At 41.4% G+C, this 21,511-nt stretch overlaps 1 long non-coding RNA gene across 2 annotated transcripts; it reads left to right on the forward strand.

The window, feature by feature from the left end:
- Window positions 1–360: 360 nt before the first annotated feature.
- Window positions 361–20,165, forward strand: LOC116154096 (uncharacterized). 2 transcript variants are annotated; one of them, XR_004137957.2, is made up of 3 exons: window positions 361–704; window positions 1,292–1,379; window positions 1,923–2,084. It is a non-coding gene; the product is annotated as an uncharacterized LOC116154096 (long non-coding RNA). The 2 variants fall into 2 exon arrangements; XR_010381566.1 differs by lacking the exons at window positions 1,292–1,379; window positions 1,923–2,084 and adding exons at window positions 18,179–18,268; window positions 19,278–20,165 and having other exon boundaries at window positions 363–704.
- Window positions 20,166–21,511: the final 1,346 nt, after the last annotated feature.

Here is a 21,511-nt window from a genome sequence, read left to right on the forward strand (position 1 = left end):
CTCCTTTCTCTGTGGTGTTAACCCCGTGTGAATAATGGATCAGCTGGGGTTCCATTCCGGGGTCTTGTCGATACCAGTACATGCTCTCGTGGTCCATGGCTTGATTACATTCCAGAGTAATCTTCTTTCCTGTCCCTATGACAGCGTATCTTGGGGTCTGGTTAACATCGGCATTTGTGAGGCCTGAGAGATACAGAATAAAATTGGCAGCTGAGTCCAGGATGGGCCTGAATGCTGAAGCCAGAAGCAAACCTAGTACAGAGAAAAATGTTTCTTCCTGATTTTAGAGAATTCTGTGTCTATGACTTACCCGCACCCAGAAGGGAAAGGGCCACATAGCAGAGGAGCCTGATGGCCATGGCACAGTCGGGGTGAGAAGGGTGTCTCCCGGCTCTGGGGAAGTGGGACGGGCTCTTAATGAAGTCGCTCAGACTGCGATGACGTAGTCCTTCTGGGCCCCGCAGCTGTCCTGTTGATACCGTAGTGTCGTCTAGACGCTTTTACCCATCAGAGCACTGATATTTTTGTCCACGTCTCTCATCCAAAGAAGGCTAGATGTTTTGCTGGTCTTAACTCAGGTCTCTGTTTTGACAAAATTGCACCTGTATTACAAGCAACGAAGATGAGAACGGTAACGCTTCAAAAGCTCGTAATAGGAGGACTTGACCTGATCAGGGAGGTCGGCAGAGGCAGTGATGCTCGAGGTGAGTTCTGGGGAACGGGCTGGAATGAAGTCTGCAGAGCTGGGAGAGAAGAACGTTTGGTGAGCAGCGCGGCTCAGTCAGACGGGGTGCAGGGACCATCTGGCGAGGATTAAGTGGGGCAACCCCTTAGGTAACACGCGTGAAGGGCTGAAAGCAGTAACTGGCATTCACCGGGTTCTCAGAAAATGTAGTATTATTGCGTGATAATCACACAACGTTCCCCGTCTCGCTTCTCAGTTTTCGGTGTTCAGATTTCACTCACTTCATCAACTTAGGTTCCATGGTACAAGGTTCATCTTTCTTTAACTGCACTACCAATCGTGCCAGGATGGAAAATTCAGATCTGCAGCTTTTTTCCAATACATACTTGGGTAACATCGGCTAAACATTTTTGGATGCTGCTGCTATGAACAGAATCCAAAACAAACACTCTTCTCTCTCCTTTCTCTTTCCTCGTGTCATCTTGAGAAAAGTTTTTAGCTGTGACTTTGAGCCACGAAGATGAATCCCAGGTTTCCTTCCCCCTTTTTCTGCTGCCTCTGCCCCAGTTCACTAGGACACACACCCAATAAAACTCCTGCTTGCAGGCTGCTGACCTGGGCTTTTGGATGTTGGCTATTACAGCTCCACTGTTTAAGGATCACCTCTTCAGCTTTCTTGGATGTATTAACACCGGTAGGTCCCTGCTCACTCTTGCTCTCGCCTGTGTCCTGAACGAATATAACGCTTCTGACTTACAGACCCTGAAATACTCTTATTAGGGGCTCTCTTAAGATAAAGGTAATCATTAAAATCATTGGTGACATTTGGTCTTTGCTTTTACTATGAAAGCTGGTCTTCCATTAATAGGAAGTGGCCAGGAAGAGAAAAATCAATGAAGCTTTACTGCCTCCTGCTGGAAAAAAAAGTGGAATGGGTGATTAGAGAGAGATCTGGAGAGATTCTTTCTGATGAATTTTAAAGAAACGGGAAGGAGAGAGACTTCCAGTTGATCTAAGTGTGAGGAGATGTTAGGATTGAGTGATGAGTCGATAAAAGTTCTCAGCAGGGCCTGGGTGTAAAATCTTTATCTCGCGGTAGAGATGGCTAAAGAAAGAAGGAAGATAGAGAGGGGTAGATCTTGGGTTGGGATTAGATATGAGAGAGGCTCAGGTCCTGCTCAGAGGAAGGGATGCTTGAAGGCAGGGATAAACCACGTGCCCCTTGTTGCCTGTGCAGGAATGACTCATGCGTGCCCACCTTTCCGGTCCAGCGAGGGAAGTCTCTGGAGCAGCTGATGAGAATTTTTAAATGTCAACAATTAGGGATACAGGAATCATCAGAGATAATTGTTACATACATCTGTATGCATTTTTGGTCCAGTAAAAACACCCTGTCTCATTTTCTAGTCTTCTTTGTCTTCTTATATAATTATGCTTAAAGGACTTGCAGGTCGGGGGTGTGTGGAGGACTCAAACACCCACCAGAGCTCAGAAAACATGTTATTTGGAAGAAAATCCTGAACTACTTGAGACGTGTTTGAGTCTATTTCCCTCTCCTGTCCTCTGTCCCATCCTTCTACTTTTTCTTCACTAAATCAAACAAAGTTCTCAGTTCTAGGGGTGTCAAACTGGAGGGACATCACTCTCAAACTAAAGAACACAGTCTAAGGAAGGGTGAACATAAAGTGATTTATGAAGGAATACACCAACTGTGGTAGTTTTAGAATGGATAGGAGCCGAGTCTTCCCTGTCTGTAGGAGTCAGAAAAGCCTTTATGGAGAAGCTAATCTCACAGCTAAGAATGTAAGGACATGCAAGAGTGAGCCAGGCGGTCAAGCAGCAGTGACCCACTTCAGACACAGGAGAAGCCTTTGCAAAGGTGAGGCCCTGTGTTTCGGCTTGTCCCCTTCAGTGAAATACGAAACAGTCAGTAGAGCTGGACTCTCAAGTTCTGCAGTGAATTTGGAAGACTTGGTCATACTTTTAGACAGAGATCTCTTCATGAAGGGCTTTGTGGAGAACGTTGGACTCAATCAGGCTGGTGGGATTGTCCAAGACAGAGGAGAGCCGATGCAGTAAGAGGCTGGCGGACCAGTGAGAAGAACACTGCATCTTTTCTAAGTGACAGGTGATGAGGGCCTGCAGTAAAGTAGAAGCAACGAAGACGGACAGGATCAGCTGAATCAGATAAGCGTGCATGTCGGAAACCGTGATGAGTCTCCGGGCTGTCCCTTTAGGCATGAAGGCCATCTCCCCCGCCGGCTAGGCGTGCTGCTGGCTGGCGGCCCTCCTTGTGAGGTGTCTTGGCTAAAGGGACCCCTCTTCCCCCGAGGGCAGCCCCCTTCTCAGGGCCATCGTGTCCAATGTGGCTGCACTGAATGTGGGCATGAGACCCGGCCGCCTCACCTCCCCTTCGGGTAATTCTGGAGCCACCTCCGCCTCCAAGCTCCCTGTGGACTCAGCTTAGGCCTTGTGGAGGCTGCAGGACTGCCCAGCTTCTCCTCTGCCCCATGCAACTTCCTTCTTTTCCCTTCTACCCATGTTGATCATAAGGGCACTTTCTAATAATCTTCCTGAACACTAATGTCCCTTGCAAAGTCCATTTTCCAGGAAATCTGAATCGATGACAATGTGCAATACAGAAGTAATAGATTTATCAATGGATGTAATGCGAGGACTAATGGAAAAGAGGAACTTAGAACCATCATTCCACTCACTGAGACAGAAGTTCAGTACATGGGCCAGAGTGGATGCATGTAGGGGCGGGGAGGCAATAAATTCAGCAATAAATTAGTTGAGTTTGAATTGTAGGCCATCCAGCTGAAAGTGTTGAGGAGAAGACTGAATTTATCATTTAGGAACTCATGTAAGAAATTGTCATGGCCATGGATGGGAAGGTTAAGGGAAAAGATTTATACTGAGTGGGAAAAAAGGCAGAAGAAAAGTCCAGGGAAATCTAGTAAAAATGTCCAGTAGACTGTAAAATGAACAGTTACAGCTCATGAGAGAAGAATTATATTACAGGTAAGATGGCTTGTGAAGTGTGTATAGAATGCTGGGAACCAAACTCCAGAGAAAACTACTTTTTTTTCCAAGGGAATACATGAAACAGAACCCATGAAGGGCACTGCAAAACAGAAAAGAGGTATGACCACCCCCCCCCCCCCGCCCCCAGCCCAGGTTAGAAGAGGTAGAAAACAAAAGCAATTTGGTTCTTTGTGTCTGAACATCACCAGATCCTGTGGATTCTTCTGTTCAAATAACTGAGGCTTCCACGGTAAGAAGAGAAAGCACATTAGGAAGGCTTTAACCTGGTCCGCAGGCAGACTCTTACATCATGCTTGGCAGTCCTTGATTGAGTATCTTTGTGCCCACAGTTCACTGGCTCCGAAGAGGGTTCGCCCTGCAGGGCAGTCGGGGTCTTTTTTTCCAATGCCTTGAGAGAAAGAGGAATCTCCAAGCTCCTAGCTTTGCCTCCATGTTGGACAGTAGGCGTATTTTTTTGAATTCAGTAGTACATCCAGGAAATGAAACAAGTCTTTCTGCTCCTGCAGGTTAAGATTAATCTCAGGACAGATTCAAGTATGGAGCAGTAGATGAAAGATCATTTTTATAGATCACTATCTCTGGTAGTTGAACTCCACCTTCTGAGTCAAATTGAACGGTAATTAAATTTACTTAGAACGAAGTTTTAGAAAACAAGCTAGTCTGTCTGTTCTCGGTATCAAGGCAACCACGTATAGAGCTAAACAGCAGGATCTGGAGGGCCCAGGACTGAGAAAGGCTGGCAGGGTAGAGGAGCCACCAGCAGGGACAGAATGGGTGGGGATGCTGCAGAGTGGGTAGAGGGAGACAGGTGCCACAGGACCACTGAAAACCACACTGTAGAAGAGCCAACAAGAGATGCTTTTATTGAAAGTCATCATGGTGTTCCCGAATGCTCAGGTTCATTCTCCTAGGAGGACACTACTGGGCTAGCCCCACCAGAACAGGTAATGCGGGTCAGAGGATAGCTCTAGTCTAGCCTGTGCTTTTGGAGTCATCCCATGGCCTGGGAACCCTAACCCAAGGTGGCCCTGAGTTCAGATGGAGGCTCACCCAGGCACAGAATGACCTTGAAGGATCCTACAACTCGCTTCCAGAAAGACTTCTGAGCCCTCCTGAGCAAATGTGCTGGTCTTCCTGTGCAGAGCGCAGGTGGGCAGGAAGCACTGTGCAAATAACTGCTGGCACAGAAGTAAAGGGCTGTCTGGTTGGGGACAGGAGTCTCCAGGAACAAGAAGAATTTCGCCTTCTCCGCACGAGAGACCCTATAGCCATTGGAGAGCTCTCCTTTGTTGGTATCATTGACATTTAAGAAGCGTAGATCAGCCGGAGCCCCAGTCCTGGGTCTTGTCGATACCAGTACATATAATTGTGACCCTTAGTCTGAAAACATTCCAGTAAAACACTGTTTCCTGTGTTTGTGATCCTATTCTGTGGGGTCTGAGTAACACCAGTATCCATGGAGCCTGTGAGGAAACAAGGCAGAAACTGGAGGGAGTCTGTGCAGGTTCCTCTTGCCACAGTCTCGAGGGAGAAGCTTCAGACCCGGAAAATTTAAGGCAGGGATTCCTTATATTTCCCTAACTCACCTGTTCCCAAGAGACAAAAGGCCACACAGCAGAGAAGCATGGAGCCCATGGTGGGGAGAGGCAGGATGGAGGTGTTTCCAGCTCTGAGGTTTGGGGGAACAGGACATGGAAATAGGAAACTGCAAGGATTCAGTAGGTGATGTCACTGTCCCTCCCAACTGAGTGGGTCTCAGAGAAAGATGCAACCACACCCCTTCCCACCACACCCCGCAAGGATCTAACCTTCAGTGCCGCACTTGTCTGGCGGGTGGTGCTTTGGCTTACTTAGTGTGTGTCCTATCAGCGGATGCGGAAACTCCTGCTCCTTCCGCTTCCTGGTTCTTCTCTGCCATCTGTCGGAAAGCAGTCTCTCTCCCTCTTCTCAAAACCTCTCTATTTCAGTTGTTCAAGGAAGCATCACCATCCCAACTGAATAGGGCACAGAGAAAGGTCAGAATCCTCTCAAATAAAAGGAGTCTAGTCTCACTGGAAGGCTGTGACCCTGTAACATTTCTCTTTTTTTTTTCTGCATTTATTTTTTCTAACTCAGGTCTAGGTAATCTATGTGATTTGAATATATTCATCATAAATGTTGAGATTTTTTTTTAAAGAGAAGGGAAGCACGATAACTTTGTTCCAAGTTGCCACTGCTCTTTAGGGGCTGCTGCTGTTTTGGTCAATATTTTCTAGAAGCAGATCTTCACTAAAAGTATTAGCTCATTGCAGGAAGGCACTCACTCAATGTGGGTAGGGTTTGGGATTTCAAACCAATACTTAACATCTTCACTGATATTTTGAATGAACTATAAATGGTTCCTTAAAGAAATATTTTTGGCATAACATAAATTGTTCCTGATTTTAGGAGGAAAGTGTTCAATATTTCAGTGCAACAAATTACAAATAACAGCACAGTGAGACAACAATGGTGTGAAATCCTGTGTGACGGTCGTAACAGGCAAAGTTGGCAGCCTGGTCTTGTCCTGGCTCCCCCTGGTCTATGGATACATCATGGCATCTCACACCAGTCAATCCTGCTGCACATAACATTGGAAAAATCTCCTTTTTAATATTTTTTCTTTCAATTATGAAATGTTCTAACACATACCGAGTACATACAATAGTATAATGAGCTTCCATGTTCCCACATTACCTGGCTTCAATAATCATCAACACATGGCATCTCTTGTTTATTCCCTGTTTGCTTCTCTCTCTCCTGTGTTATTTTGCACAGTGCCTGATTTAGTTGGAGCACCCAAGCACATTTTACAGCCAGTGCATCTTTCCATATGACACATTCCCTCCCTTGTCTCTCTTTCTGAGTACAGTTTTCCATTAATAATACCGCTAGATATGTGGACATGTTCCAATAAATTTTATATCCTTGGGTTCAATGAACACAAACAAGGTCATTATAATAAAAATCATCAGTTTGGTCTTGTCCTTAATGGGAAAATGTAATTGCCCTCATTTGCAATTCTTAAGCACGCTTTTTTGCTGCCCCCTGCTGAAGGCAATGATGTGAGTGAAGAGAGATTTGGGAGCTGAATATAACCTGTTATTGGGGGCGGGGTCCCATCAGTTGAGAGAACAGAGGAGTCAGGTCCGGTGGAGTCCTACAGGAGGAGTCTGTAGACACATGGCAAGGAGCGGAGACGCAGAAATCATTCTGGGAGCAGAATCTATGCCTGAGGAGGAGTGAGAGACTATTATCAGAGGAATGAATGGGAGAGATACATAACGGATGCGAAGGGAATTGAAAAAGACATTCTAATTTCTGGGCAACCAAGAAGGTCCTTGTTGGCATGGACCAATATTCCCTCTACTCTGAGTGGCTCATATGGCTCTCAAACCTTATCTATAATCCACTTTTCCTCTGACTTACCTTCCACCACAGGCAGAGCACAGACCTCTCGGTCTTACCCACATACCATGCTCCTTGCCACATATGTGCTGTGTGTTCAGAGGTGATCTTAGGGACAATGAGAACACTCTTCTCATTTGTGAATCGTTAATCTATATAACAAATGTCCTCTGGTACAAAGGATGCCAAAGGAGAAATGATGTTTTATCACTAGTCAGTCAAAAGAAAATTTTGTCTACCTTCAACTCACAAGGGTGTTTTCTTCTAGAAGATTTGTAGTTTTAGCTTTGACACTTAGTCCTATGACCCATCTCAAATTGATTTTAGTTCATGGGATTAGGTACCAGAAAAGTCCATTCCTTCCCATGTAATCATCCATTTGTTTCAATATTATTTGTTGAGAAAGTTGCTATCGTAATGCTTTAAAATCTTCAATCCATAAACAGGATATATCTTTTCATTTTTAGTATTTTCTTTAGTTTCCATTTGTGATGTTTTGTAGTTTTTCATTGAACATCATTTGCTAAATTTATTGATTCTATTGTATATGGAATTGTTTCCTAAAGTTTATTTTTCAGTTGTTTGCAACTAGTCTAGAAACATCTGATTTTTAATTTTGATGTGGTATCTTGTGATCTTTCTAAAGTCACTGATTGTTTCTAGTTGTGAATCACTGACTTCTATATAAATAATCTATTTTTATAAAAACTATATAAATAATTCCATATAAATATAAATTTATTTGTAATTTATAAATACACAAAAATTTATAAACATATATAATATAATGAATATTACATACTATAAACAATCTGAAAATAGTGATAATTTCACCTCTTCTTTTACAGTATTTAGGATTTTTATTTCATTTTTGGTTGGTCTATGATATGGTGTATGTCTTCCAATATAATGTTGAAGAAAACTAATGAGAGAAAACGTCATGCCTTGTTCCTGATTATAGGAAGAATGTGTCCAATATTCACCATTACACTGGGTGGTAGCTGTAAATTTTTCACTGATAGCCTCTATCAGATTGAGAAAGCTCTCTTCTATTACCAGGGCTGAGAGTGTTCGTTTTGAAAGAGTACTGGATTTTTCAACTGTTTTCTCAGTACCTATTGAGATGGTGAAATGGTTATTCTTCATTATTTTGCTAGCATGATGACACCCATTGATTTCTGAGCGCTAACTCATTGTGCCTCTTGCAGTAAACTCACTGGGTCCTGATGCATTATCACATGCACAGATACATACGCATACACACATGCATACGTCACACAAATGCATTTGGGCTGGATTTGTTAACGTGTTGGGAAAAATCTTTTCACCTATGGTCATATATGATAGCGTTCTGTAATATCTTAGATTTGGGCATTAGGGTTTTGCTAGTTTTATATAATGAGTTATGAATTGTTTCTACTTCTTGTTTTCTAAAAAGAAAAAACGTTAGGTAAAGCTGGCATTTTTTCCCCTGAAATGTTTGAAAAAATTCACCAGGAAAGGAATTCAGGTTTTTAGTTTCCTTTGAAAGAATGTTTTTGATGAAGAATTAAATTTCCTTCATATAAGGTTCTTCACATTCCTAATTTCATCTCTAGTCAGTATGATAAGTTGCGTTTTTCAAATAATTTCACTTCACCTAGTTGTAGAATTGATTGGCATATACTTAAGATATTCTACCATTTTAATGTCTGCTGGATCTATGGAGATGATCTCCTTTGCATCATTGATATGGTAACTTGTGTTTTTTCCTTTTTTGTCTTGACTATTCCGGGTTTATCAGTTTTATCGATTAATCAAATTATGATCATATTTTCCTCTAAATCCTTGAATATTTTTGTAACAGCTCCTTGAAAATCCTTGTCTGAAGTTCCCAGCATCTGTGTTATTTATGGTTGGTTTCTGCTGCCATTTTTTCCTACGTTGGGTCATATTTTCCCATTTATTCCCAAGTCTAACACTTTGTTGTTGCGTGATTCAAATTGTGGATACTACCTTGTTAAGAGTCTAGATTTTTTTTTGGCTTTATTTAATGAGTGCTGATGTATTTTTCTCTAAAAGGCAGTGAATTTATTGGCAAATCAGCTGGATCCCTTTGAGGCTTGCTGAGCATCGTTAGGGCAGTTCTGGCATGGCTGTCACTCTAGGACCTGGGTGGCCCGTCTCCCGACGTGTGACTGCTTCCCCCTGGCGGTGCCAAGTGTATTCTCAGGGTGTCAGCAAAGTCTGTCCACTCTGGCTGCTCAGGAGTTCCGTCTGCCTGGATTGTATGACCCCCACAACCTCCATTCCTCTCACAGCTCCCCAGCAACTGCTCTCTGCCAGGCCTTGGGGGGGCTCTGTCTGGTAGACGTCTACTGTTACCATTTGCCCAAAGACTACAGAGGACTCCATGAAAAATAAATAAATAATAAAGAGGACCCCATGCAATACTGGGAGCTCTGTTTGTGCACAGCTCCCTTCTCCATAGCAGCTTCCCCTCCCCTACAAAGTCAGCCACCTCCACAGCCCTGAACTCGGGTCTCAGCGAGGCCCCTGTGCTCGGCTTGGTCTCCACGCCCTTGCGCTGCGGTCCAGGAACTGTACCAAGGCAGGGACTTGTATGTCTCCGCTTCTCAGTGCTGACAGCCCTCCCCTGCCTGCTGTCCAATATCTGGACACTGCTGCCTTAAGACTGTTGTCAGGTTTCATAGTGGCTTCTGTGTGTAGGGCAAGTAAGTAACAACTGTCCATTTTGACCTGAAGCCAACTTTCCAAGTTTTTCTTATTATAACGATAGAATTATTATAATGCTTTTGCATTTTTAAGGTTCTTGATTCCTATTGTCAAACTGACACCATTGTAAGTAGTTTATAAAAGGAACCCTCCGACTGGGCTCTTTATCAAACTGGACAACTTGAATCATTTTTAAAGTGTTCTTAAACACTTTCTCACAAATATTATTCCTTTCCAAATTTACACGAAAAAAAATTTTCTATTCACATTTTCTCATTTCCTACAAAGTTGTTGGTTTTGTTCTTTTCTAAAATCATTATTTTCATCTTTATGGTAAATGCTTAAAATTTGTTTCCCTAAAGTTATTTCTCAGGAATTTGTTTTAATTTATCCAATGAATAATTACTCCCCATAGAGCATATAACATTCTCATATTTTTCATTTAAAAAAATCTATAACTTGCCATAACTACACGCATTCTTTGAAATACATTTTTCATGGCTCGTTTACTCTTCCTTCCCTCTGTTCCCAGAGACTGAAATTTCGTGTTGCGCACCCAGAAGTTTCTCAGCCCTTTTAAGCCTCATTGAATGGGAGTTGTTCTGCCACACTGGTGAAATTTAAAAGAATTAGCTGTCATATCAAGAGCGCAATAGAATCGATGATTGTACTGGATGGAACTTGGCTCTAAAAGTAGATAACGTGGATAAATATAAAGTCTTTAAGAAAAATTTGTGAATTTTTGCTGCCCTGTGCAGCAGAATCCACTTAGAAAAAAGAGAGAGAAAGAAATTTGTTTGAATCAAGTTGACTCCAGGGAGCAAACAGCACAGCTGAGTGGATGAAGCACTTTCTCAGCATTTTCAGATGAAAGGGGGCTGTTGAGGAGTGATGAGTAGCCTTGGGGCCAGCAATGATAGAAAAGCTTTTCTATTCTTCACAAAGACATGAGTGATAATAGGGGAGGCCACAGTCTGGATGCCCAGGGGACTGGGAAAGGGAGAAAACAAGGTGAGATTCATGTAACAGAGATAATAACATGCGCCTGCTCGAGAAGACAGACCCCCGGTTCCCCCACGCCCAGTGGTTCTTTGGAGTCTGGGATGCAGATGACGTCATATAGGAAGGTGGTATTTGAATGCTCAAAATAAAAAAGCGGGCTAATACCTAGTATATCTCATCATTGTCTGTCCATCACTCCTTGGCTCCCGCTCAGCACCCTTTAGCCTTGTATTAGATTGCACTGTGGCTTAAGCTAGCTCCAGGGAACTCCTGTTACGTCCTTCCAACCTAATAGATCACCTGCTTCCTGAGTTGGGTCTTGATAAGTTTGTGCACTAGGAGGAACTAACATTTTGGCGCTGTGGGTTGGCTACTGGCACAGAAATACAGTGCTGAGTCTCCTGGTTCAGAGGACTGGATTTCCAGGCTGCAGGGTGAGTTTCGGGGGCATTCTGCTGAGACTCGCTTCTTGACTAACTCGATTTGATCAAGAACTCGTTCGTTCTGAAAGGAAATTAGAAACTTCAACTCTTTTTTCTGGATCTGTTGATACCAATTAAAAAAAGTATGTCCTTTTGGGGGAACACAATCCATGTTTGCTGTCTGTCCTTTGCTTTACACCAAGTGTCCTGGAGTCTGGGGGACACTGGCATCTACAGAGCCTGTAAGAGAAGGAAGCAGAAGCTATAGACAGAAAGGGAACCTGACAAGACTTGGGTCTGGGTCTTAGCAAACCCAGGACAAGATTTTTCTTTTGTGCTTAGGACTCACCTGCTCCCAGAAGACAAAGGGCTACAGAGCAGAGGAACCAGGTGCCCATGGTGGAAACAATATAGCAAAAGGATGAGGTTTTGTAATCCCCATCAACAACCTTCTTGTGATGTCATCACTTTGCAGACTCAGTCATAATGAAATTTACCAATGTTTACATGTTTAATGGCTAAATAAATTTCTTCTTTTGTGAGGTGCTTGTTTGTGTTTTTTATACATTTTTCTATTATTGTTTTTCTCACTAATATATAGAAAAAATTATAGTAATTTGTAGGTGTCCTTTATAAATTCTATACACCGGCCTTTCTTGGACATATAAATGTAATATACATCTTGGACATATAAGTGTGGCTATGGATAGAAAACTAGTAATATCATCATATCTCACTATGGAGCTATTTGTTCACTCTTGCATAGTTCAGTTTGATGGATTAAATATCTTAAATTTGATAGAATTATTTCAGTCAATTTGTTCATTAGTTTCACGATTTTACTACGTTTATGCTTTGAACACAGCTGGAATTGATTTTGGCTGTTGTGAGGTAAGTGGCCAGTTTCATCTTTCTTCATACATACAGAACCAATAGTCCCACCCCCATTTGTTGAAAATCTATTCTGTGTCTTCTGTGGTACTATCTCTGTGTGTATGTGTACCTATATAAACAAATCCATGAGAAAACCCCACAGTTCCCATGCCACACTGTACCTTTATTTGTGTGGTTTTACAATAACTCTCAACACTTGTTACAGTCCTCCCTCTTGTATCTTCTACTGTAAGAGTGTCCTGGCTACTCACTGCCCCTTGCAGCATCATATAAAGTTAGATTTAGCCTATCAAGTTCTATCGAAAACATATTGGGAGTTTGATTGAATTCTGTTAAGTATACAAATCAATTTGGAAAAATGGACATTTTAAACTTGTCAAATCTATCCAACCTGTAAATATAGGATCTCTTCACTTATTTAAGCCTTCTCTAATGGTGTTAATAAGGCCATATATATATTCTTCTTTTCGTGGAGGACTTTCACTACTTTTGCTCAATTTATTCCCAAGTATGTATATTTGATATCTTTGTTTGATTTAATTTCCTAAATCTGTTTCTGATATACAGGTGTTTATGTTTAGAATATCATTCACATCTGTATATACATGTGAATAATATATATAGCTTTATATATGTATATATATATTTATATATCTATATCCCATGAAATATACCTGGTTGGGAACAGTATTTGTGTGTCTCATCACTCTCCTCTTTCCAACACCTTTTATTTCTTCCACATCCTCAGAGTCTCCTCTGGCATCAGCCATTGGTAGACAGACCCACACTCCTTTTACAGAGGCTTCCCGCTGCCTGCTTTGGTGGTTCATCAGAAGCTCACCTCTGCCTCATGTCTTTCTAAAGATGTCCTGAAGAAACTACAGTGTAAAATCTCTTACTGTCCAGAATAAGCTAATATATGACCGTTCCCTTATTCCTACAAGTTACCCAAGAAGTGTTTGTGGCATTTTCTGCTTTGATCACCTTTAGTTTTTTCATTTTCTTATAAATATCAACGTTAGACAACACAAAGCTCACACTTTCTCTTAATTCCCTCCTTTTTTTTTTGTTTTTAAGATTTTATACCTTGATCAATCCCTACATAGTCCATTTCTGCCTTCTTTTATCTCCTTAAAGAACCGCAATACCATAATCTATGTTTCCAAGTATTTTATCTCAACCGAAATCTGTATTTTGGGTGGACTTTTCTGGCCCCAAAGTTTAATTCTTGATGTGCTGAGTTCTACAGAACCTGTACCTCTAGCCAGGCTCTATTCACATCTGTATGTACAACTGCCTACTTCCAATTTTTATCTTATTATCCAATAAATAATTCAAACTCTACTATCCAGATGGGAAATGCTACTGATAACATGGTCCCGTTTATTGAACTTGTGCCTTTATAAGGAACCAAAGTCTTCTAGAGACCATTGAAAAATTGTGTTGATCGCCTGTCTGCTGATGACAACTGAATATTTCTCTCATGTTTCAGTTCCATCTTTTGAGCATTAGCCCACAAGAGATTTCTATACTCACATCCATGAAACCAGAAAGTCACCTTGTTCCGAAACTCCATTCCATCAACTCTCTCAAATTTGTTCAGTTGGATAAAATTCACATCAGTTGATCATGTACTTTCTCATCTTTCAATTCTGCCAAGTGTGACTCTCTTTAATAGGAATGTTCTACACGCAATGACATCCATCTGGTGAAGCTCACATTCTCTTAGCTTCATCTGATCCACCACCAGGCAGAACTGTCATATCTTCCCCAGAGCAACCAAAAAGCTTCTGATTGCAGTGTTATATTGTATCATGTTGCGATATATGAAATTACAATGTATTAAATTATATTCAAATTGATAATTACTTTCTTACTAGACTAGTAGCTCCTTGGAGAACGAATCTGTTTTCTATTTAATTTTTTATCCTTTATATCTGGAAAAGTGGCAGGACACAGGAAAATGTCAAGGAAAAATATAAGTGAATGTATAAGGAGCGATTAAAAGACCAGAGGGCCCAAAGTGCTGAAATGTATCCTCTGGGTCTATTCTCCTGTGTTTTTTTAAAAAATTTTTTTTGAAGTGTAGTTGATTTACAGTGTTAGTTTCAGGTGTACAGCAAAGTGATTCAGTTATACATATACATACATATGTGTATGTATAAATATAAATATGTATATTTTCTTTTCAGATTCTTTTCCACTATAGCTTATTACAAGAAATTGAATGTAGTTCCCTGTGCTATACAGTAGGTTCTTGTTTATTTTATATATAATAATGTGGTGTCTGTTAACCCTCAACCCCTAATTCATCCCTCCCCACCCTTTCCCCTTTGATAACCATAGTTTGCTTTCTACGTCTGGGAGTCTGTCTTTGGTTTGTAAATAGAATTTGTATTTTTTTTTAGATTCCACATGTAAGTGATATCATATGATATTTGTCTTTGTCTGACTTACTTCACTCAGTATGATCATCTCTAGGTCCATGAGTCATTGATTCAGAACGCAGAGTGCAGGGAAGGATGCTGAGCAGAGGGACATTTAAAACATTTTAGGTAGAGGCTGTAGTGGGGGCCGCAGGGCTGGAGCGGGTTTGTGCACCGGTGGGCGGTGGCCGTGTTCCACCGTGGTGCGCTGCCAGAACAGACGTACAAGGCTGTTTGGTTGATGTGGGCCAGCTTCACAGTGAGAGGAAACAGTCCTTTCTCCTCTCGAGAGACACTGTAGCCTTCAGATATGTCTCCTCTCTGAACATCCTTTTCAACCATTGAGTAATAAATCAGCCTCAGACCTAGCCCCGGGTCCTGCCGGTACCAGTACATGGCATTGTATCTCAGACTCTGTTCGCACTCCAGGGTCACATCCCGTCCAGCTCCAGCAAGCAGGAATCTCCTCTGGTAGATTTCAGCATCCGTGGGTCCTGTACGGTAAAGATACAGAGGCTGGAGATAACGCCCAGAGGGGAGCCCGGCAATGTGGTGAGAAGAGAGTGCCGGAGTGAGGGTCTGCACATCCAGGGTAGAATTGTACTGAATGCGTGTTGGGCTCACCTGCTCCCAGGAGACAGAGGGCCACGTAGCACAGGGCCCAGCTGCACATGGCAAGGGCTGGCTCTTTGTGAAGCTCCAGACACAGAGTCTGAGAGAGGCCAAGGGAAGGGGCTGGGATCTCGGGCTCCCCCTGGCTCAAGACGCAGAATTGGTCATTGCTATAAGGTGACTGTCACAGCTGATTTTGCAGATGAAGAAATAAGACTAAGAGAGATCAATACGTTTGTATCGTCTCTTCTGCCTTATGGAGCGCTTTATATCCCTTCTAAATGGACAGGTGCCCACATGGTGAGAAGATTGAATCCCCCACTTCCTGGTCAGAGCCACACTCAGAGGGTCACGTGCCTGTGTACTTGCTGTGATGAAAACTAGGAAATACCTACAATTTTCAGTCTATTGCCTGCTCACCGACTGCTGTTCCCACCAATACTGTTAGTGGGGAAACTCCGAACACAAGAAGAGATTCAGATGTTGTGCTGTAAGATAGGGTCAGTGCTCTCCACCCTCTGCATTTATAATAAATAATTGACATAGAAGAGATGGAGTAGAGACGACTGCAGTCAATAGCAAAGATCCCTATACCCACCCTCCCCCAGTGGCGGCGGATTAGAGCGGGGAATTGGGAGGCAACCTGGGCTTGAGTCCTGGCCCTGCCGGTTAGCAGCTGTGTAACCCTGAGCAAGTCCCTTAACCTCCCTTGGATTTGATTTTCTCATCTGTAAAATGGGTAGAATGAGCATCTACTTCGAAACTTGTGAATATCATATAAAGAATTTAGAGGGGTTCTTAACACAGAATAAGCACCGTCTTTGTGTTTGCTATGATTATTTTCTGGAGCTGTTATCTGATCCACAGGATTGAGGAAGTTATACCATGTCATGGAAATTCAGACATTTATTGACATAGGATTGTGTAAGATAGCAAAAATACTATTCCCAGTGCTGAGCTGAAATGTATACAGTGAGTATACATTCATTGCAGAATATCATTTATTCTCGAGAATCTTAGATAAACAAAAATGTGATCATAGATTATTTCTTATCAAATGTTATTTTGGTAGACAAATGTTTGCTTTATTTTTATTTCTGGGGTCATCTGTAAGAAAAGATACTTTAATGATGAAACTTGGTTGGAAACCGGTGGCTGACTGTTGCTGCCACCGTCTAGAATAAAGGCGTGTGTGAGACAGAGACAGAGACCAGAGAGGAAAAGGGGAAAGGAACTGATAGATGATTTAGAATGGGAATCTTTAGAGAGTGTGGCCACAGGGTAGAACTCTGAGAAACAATGCCAGCTGGCAGCTCTCTTCCAACCAGTGGTCCCAGTCTTGAGGTTCTCAGTCTACAAAGTTGAGGACCGCATTCCTCACACTTGGACTCCTTTGGCATTTTGGTAAATCCTAGAAACCCCTTCTCAGAAAAAGTCTTTTAAACTCAAAATAGAACACGTAGTATTACAAAGGAAACCAATTATTTTGAAGTGCAGTTACCAAGACATTTTAAATAAAATGTATAATATATTAATACATAAACATTTTTAAAGTTCATTTAATAAAATATATCCTGGTGATTCTGAAAACTGCCATGATTTCCAAGCAGCAAGTGATGAGAGTAATGATATTTACTCTATGTAATGTGATATGAAAATACCTGGGACTTCAATATCAACTGTAATGTGCACCAAACGGAATGATATGCAAATGTATTTATGCAAATATCTGCGATTTCTATTATTGATTTTGTCACAGGTTCTACTAACACTGCTGTGGTGTATTCACGACATCTATTATGAACTAAATGCTGTATTTTAGTTAGAGATTAATGAAAATAAAGATACATTTTTTTCCAATCAAATTTATGGATTCCTGAATTCTATTATTGCACCCCTTGGAAGTCCATGGGTCCCAAGTTAAACATTTCTGCTTTAGAACAGAATGTTCTTTGTACTGAAATCCATGAACAAGAAGGATTAGGAAGTTGATGTATCCTCAAATATTTTGCCTCAGATTTGTTAAAGGTGCCCTGATTTAAAAAAAACTCTTTTTAGACTGATTTACAGACCTAAATTATGACAGTAACAGGACTTACTATGATTGTATTCTAGTCCTGGAAATGTGACTTAATATCTGTATGCATCTTTCTATACACCATCTTTACCGTCAGTTACTTTCACCATCCCTGTTGTCCATATCATCTTTGTTATTAAGATGTATGTGCGACTCTCGAGGGGCACTACTGGGATAGAAAGTGACAGGGACACGACGTGGCAGAGATACACTTGCGTGAAAGAATGAGGCTTGTGCTGAGAAACCCTGTAATCAGAAACAGCATCCCCCAAATGGAACAGTAAGAATATTGACAGAGACTATACATTAAAACCATCCCCTACAACGATGGTATGTGTGCTATTTCTGAGACACTTCAGATCCCAGTGAATAGTTATATGTGCGCTATTTTTGTTGACAGAATTTTAGACAATTCTAGTGGATTCAAGATCTTCATTGCATTCATTGTTAAGGAGAGTCATGTTTCAGAGGTAGCTCGAGGAGTAAATAACGAAAAAGGTTATGTTGTTAAGCACTGTTTCCTGTATTGCAAAATATTTCACAGCCTCCACCCTTTCCATGCCTCTAATGCAATAATTTCATATCTGGAATGCTTGTATATTTTCAGAAATAACCCTGAAAGGATAAACCAAAAATCAATAAAAAAAAAAAAATGATTACCCAGAAAGGGAAGGAGGAAACAGGGTAGAAGAAAGAAGTCGAGCAAAGAGCAAGAATGACATTTTCATCCAAATATGTTGCTAACCATATTAAATACAAGCACTCAAAATGACCCAGTCAAAATGAGGAGATTTTCAATCTGGATACTGAAAACTAAGGGACAGCGGATTTATTCGATAGCAGAGTAAGGAGAAAGATGACTGTCTTGTAGGGCTAGAAACCTGATGAAATGGCCCACAAGAGGAACAAGAAGAGAACTCGCAGATTGACCAGCAGCGCTGTGACACTGAAATTCATCTCTGTAAGTCATGTGATTCACTGTCAAATAACCCCCTTCGGTACTCTTAACTCAAAGGTTTACTTTCATAAGGAAACAGTGAGACTTTTTAAGTGCACACTGCCAAAGTTCCATAACTTTTTCAACATGTTTGAATTGTCTATTTTACTAAAACACAGAGCAGTACTAGCAGTTGGTCACACAGGTAGTGAGGCTGGTGGTGTGACCCAGGTGTGGTTGCTGGTGAACACTTTTTCTGGAGAAGGTATTTTTCTGTAGATACTGAGGCTCAGCTATCAGCTGAGAAATGCAAAGACTAAATTGAAGTGGACTAACGTGAAGTCTTGGCAGAAAAGTCTTTAAATAAATACATTCTTTATGAGCATTAAAATAAAATCATAATACATTTCTTATAATCCAAAAAGTGCAAGACATGTATGATAAAAACACAAAGCAATGTTGAGAGATATTAAAGACCTTGACAGAGCAGCATGAGGGCACTATTAGGGGAGAGGGAAATGTTCTGGGTCTTGATTGTCATGCTAGTTACATGAGTGTAAAAGTCTGCAAAAAGTATTGAAATATATACTTTAAAAATGGTGCATTTAATTGTGGGTATGTTATGCTTGAAGGTTGCTTGAAACCTCAGACAACCCCAGCATTTGGGAGGGAGGGGGTTGCAGAGCGCCCTCAGCTGCTCTGGCAGGGACAGCTGTGAGAAGCAGTCATGAACCCAAAGGAGAGTCTGGGTCTGGATCATGAATTGTGCGGGGCCAGGGGATCAGGGTCCCCAGGAAAGAAAGTTCACCTGCCGATCATCGAGCTTCCCGAAGGTACAGCTTTGTGAGGGGAAAACCACACAATTACATTTCTCAGAGAGATTGTTAGAAACCCATCAGGCTCCTACCCTGTGTCTTTACTCTGCCTGACGCCCAGCACGCTGGGGAATCTGAGCCCCTTTACAGCTTCACTCCCACTTCCCTGGCTTTCGGTGCCATCAGCTGTTCTAACATCCCTTTCTGCTCACCCACAGTTGCCATGTACCAGCTTCTCCTTCTGGTTAATATCTTTCAAGTTGGGTTTCTGTTACTCCTTTCCCACCTCATACACCACTGATTTCCTGAGCTGGGCCCATGATGAGTTTGTGTGCTAAGAAGAGCCAGCGTTCAGCACTGTGGATTCACTGCTGGCACAGAAGTACCGCGCTGAGTCCCCTGCCTGAGTGGAGTTGATTTCCAGGCTGCAGGGTGAGTTTTTGGGACATTTAGCTGAATATCGCTGTTCAAATCCTGCTATCTTTTCCACAATGTCTTCATTCCGTAAGTAAACCAAAAACTCGAACGCTTCTTCCAGCTTCTTACGATACCAGAAAACGAAAGTATGTCCTTTTATGGGGACACAGTGCATCTTTGCTCTCTGTTCCTTTCCTCTGACCAGATGTCCAGGACTCTGGGTGACCCCCGTGTCCACGGAGCCTGCGGGAGAAAGAGACAAAGTGGAGACAAAGCCCAGGAGGAGGCTGATTCTGCAGCCACAGGAGAAAGTCCTGGATCTGGAATCTGAGAAGTTCACAGCAGGAACTCACCTGCTCCCCAGAGCAAAAGGGCCACACAGCAGAGGAGACTGAAGCACATGGTTGGCTCAGGGGAAAAGCAGGGCAGGTGGCTGTTTGTCTAAGGCTCCTCATCCCCCATCAGCAACGTCCTTGTGACGTGGTCCCTTCCCATGTCATCACAGTCCCCGTGGAGAGGAAACTACACATTTTATAGGCTGGAGGGCAGGGAAAGCTGGTGATGCAACTAGTGTGGCTTTCAAACTGCTTTTTATTGCCTTTTTCCTGACTCTGCTTTTTCATTATTAAAAATAAATAAATAAAACCATTTACATCATTAATTTATTTGCTCTTAACTTGTCAATTTCCCTCCTCTCCTCCACTCTTGCTTCTCAGGCAATGAACCATACAGCTTGGTGTATGTCAATCATAACTTCTCTTGCACTTACAACTCAGATAGAATCTACTTTAAATTTTAAAAACTGCATGTTGAAGTATACAAAACAATATATGCGATGAGTGTACAATGCGTCTAGGGAAACAACAAAATCAATGCTCTTGCCTGAAACCGTCAATTTAGGAATCAGATGATCACTGAGAAATTTTCATCCACTCTGTTATTTTTCTAGATTTCATTGTTCTTTCTCTACCACGTCCAGGTAAGCATGACCCTGAAGTTTATATTTTCATTCCCTTGCTTTTCCTTACAGTTCTTGCACTTATGTAAGAATCTTTTTATACCTATTATTCAATGTTGTTTGTCTTTGAAATGTGTCTAAGGGAGTTCATTTTGCTCATACTGTTTTCTGTCATATTCTTTGTTTTCAACACTATGTCTATGATATTAATTCATGTTGTGGCATATGCTTTCAGAGAATTCATTTTCACTAACATGTAGGCTTCCATTCTATTCCTTTGACAGATTTATTATTCATTCTCCAGTGAATGCACACGACGATTTTCCCCTAGATTTTGGGGCTACTGCAAACAGGACAATCTTCTTGTACATTCCTTTAGATACCCTGGTGTAATATGTATCTATCCCTGAGATATAAAAATTGAGCCTTAGGGTCCCCATGTCAACTTTACATAATTAGACAAAATGCTTTCTAAATTAAGACAAGTACATAGTTCCATCAACAGGGCATGCGTGTTTTCTTGTGTTCCACCTCTGAGTCATTCACACTTAATATTCTTTTATTTGCCCATCTTCTAGGTTAAAATAGTACCTCGCTATAGTTGTAGTTTGCATTTTTATGATTGCTAAAGTTGTCCAACTGTGTTTTTTATATTTATAGGCTACTGGTGTTTTGTGTACACGGCCCTTTGCCTCTGTATCTTTTGGTTGATTAGCTATTATTTACTCATGACAGTTCCTTATATATCCAGAATATATACTTATATATATAAAATATATAATAATATATATAACTTTGTTAGCTGTATATGCTGCCAATATATTTCCATTTGTGGCTTGAATTTACACTCTTTATGTTTTTTGGTGACATTCCTAATTTAGTAGATCTGTCATTCTTTTTTGAGAGGGCATCCATTCTTTAATTCTTCATAAGAAATGCTCCCATAGTGCAGTTTCATAAAGGTGTACTTCCATGTGATTTACCAAATAGTGAACAATTTAAGTGTTGTATTTAAGCATTTAATCCTTTCAGAATTTATTTTTGCTTATACAGGGAGATATTGTTTAAAATTAGTCT

This window comes from Camelus dromedarius, chromosome 7 (assembly GCF_036321535.1).
Source record: "Camelus dromedarius isolate mCamDro1 chromosome 7, mCamDro1.pat, whole genome shotgun sequence".
Lineage (NCBI taxonomy): Eukaryota > Metazoa > Chordata > Mammalia > Artiodactyla > Camelidae > Camelus > Camelus dromedarius.